This window comes from Vicugna pacos, chromosome 20, assembly GCF_048564905.1.
Source record: "Vicugna pacos chromosome 20, VicPac4, whole genome shotgun sequence".
Taxonomy (NCBI): Eukaryota; Metazoa; Chordata; class Mammalia; order Artiodactyla; family Camelidae; genus Vicugna; species Vicugna pacos.
In genome coordinates this window covers 31597595-31599760 of record NC_133006.1, presented here as the reverse complement: position 1 = coordinate 31599760, position 2166 = coordinate 31597595, and positions in this window count along the sequence as shown.

Here is a 2166-nt window from a genome sequence, read left to right as displayed (position 1 = left end):
TAACCTCCACTGACTGAGTGCCTGCTACCATATAGGAGCAGCGTGTTAGGCACTTCCTGTGTTCTCTATTTTATTGCAATTTAATTTAATGTGGTTAACACATTTAATTTAACTTTCATAAGAATTCTGAAAAATAGATATTATCTTCCTTGTTTTCCAGAGAGAAATTTGAGGCCAATAGAGGTAAAATGAATAGTCCAAGGCCATTTCATTAATAAGGGTAAAACTGGTGTCCAAACTCAGTTATTTTTTTAAGAGTATGATCACTTATTAAGCACTATGCATTAAGCTCTCTCAGTAACCCCAGGGAAGAGGTTATAATATTCCCATTATAGAGATAAAGAAATTGAGATGTAAGAGAGTTAAGTAATTTTCCTAGGGGCATACAGCTTGTAAAAGAAGAAATTGGGATTCAAACCAAGATCTGCATGAATTTAATACTCTTGCTCTGATCCCACATCTAAAGAACTTCTTTGCCTGTTTTGGACTCCCATCTTGAGGGTCAGTGTAGTGGCTGAGTTCAGAATACTTTCAACGTAATGTGGGGAGAGAATGCATTCTGAATAGTCTGGAAAGGACATTGGGGTTACAGACAGGATATGCACGTAAATCATGGCAGGAGGGAGGCAGGTGTGGGACAGGAGCTGGTTTACTGTTGAGGCTACTGCACATCCTAACATGAGGTAGGCTCTCCACACAAACCACCTTCAGCTGGCTCAGCGATGGCTGTCATGGGAAGTGATCACTGCCTTGTCTGACTGGTGACTAACTCAAGTGTGGTTTCTCTTACCCTAGATCAGTAACAGCAGTGAATACTCTGGAGTCAGACTTTTTGGATCTGAATCTCACAAATTCAGTTTTACATGATATCAAAATCAGTACTTTTCCAGGATTCCATGCTGAATATATACTTATTTAAATACCCTATTCCAAAACTATGCGTGGGTATGTGTATGTGTGTCAAAAATCTCGAAACACAAGTAACTGTTAGCCACCAGGAAATCCGTTTCAGTTGAGCATAGTGCTTGGTGGTATTGTAACAGCACTTGAATAACTGAGGATGGGTAGTGTCTTAATAATGGTGAGATTTGTAGAAAATTCTAGAGCTGCTTGGTTGTCCAAAATTGTAGCCACTAGCTACATATATGGCTATTTAAATTTTAATTTAAATTAATGAAAATAGAATAAAGTTAATTAAAGTTAAAATTTTACTTTTCTGATCACACTACTCATCTTTAAGTTAGTCAAGTACTCAATAGCCGCATGTGGTTAGTGGCTGCCGTATTGGATATTTCCATCACTAGAGAAAGATCTGTTGGACAGTGCTGTTCTAGAGAGTGTATGGCTTCTGTGTTTCCATAAATAATTTGAAAAGCAAGTGAAAATTAGTACTGATGTTTGGGATGCTATCGGGCTGGCCTGCAGAGAAGGAGGGGCATTGCTAGTGACAAAAGAGGAAGAGGCAGGGCATGAGCCTAAGAAAGTTGGACGTGAAAGTGGAGCTTGCCAGGTTAATCTAGATACATAAAATATTCCAGAGTCCCGGAAAGATAGGCCAGAACTGAAGAAATTATGGAAGAAAGCAAGTTATTGTCCAACTGCAAACTGAATTAGTGATAGCTTTTTCATAATACCTTCAGTAATCTTCATAATGAGTTCAGTAGTTTTATGTGAGCTTGAGAACATTTATTGAGTAGAGAGAGAAGCAATGCTATAGTTAGAATTTAAAAGTAAAAGTATGAGCAACATGGGCATTTCATAACGATCCTGAATTAATTAAGGCAAGGACAAGGTTCTCAGATTCTGTTAGAAGGAACTAAAATTGACTTCAAGACACACTTTCTCACATCACTGATGGATGTGGGATTCAGCACAGAAAGCTCACTTGTCGTGGGAGGACTAGTTCACTGCCAAAATCAGAGCCACATACTGAGCGCTGTGTCCCTTCATTAGAAGCACCTGCAGCTGCATTGAGCTGAGACCCAGTGAGTTCTGAATGGAGACTGTCTGAGCAGTGGTAGTCAAGACGAGAATGAGGAAAAGCATCACCCTGGAGAAGTAGCTAATGAGTATAAGATACAGCTTCTGAGGCACAAAAGTGCCCTGAGCCTGGCAGCAGGCATCGCTCGCCTCTCAGCAAATGGGCTATTCCGTGGCTTTCTCGGG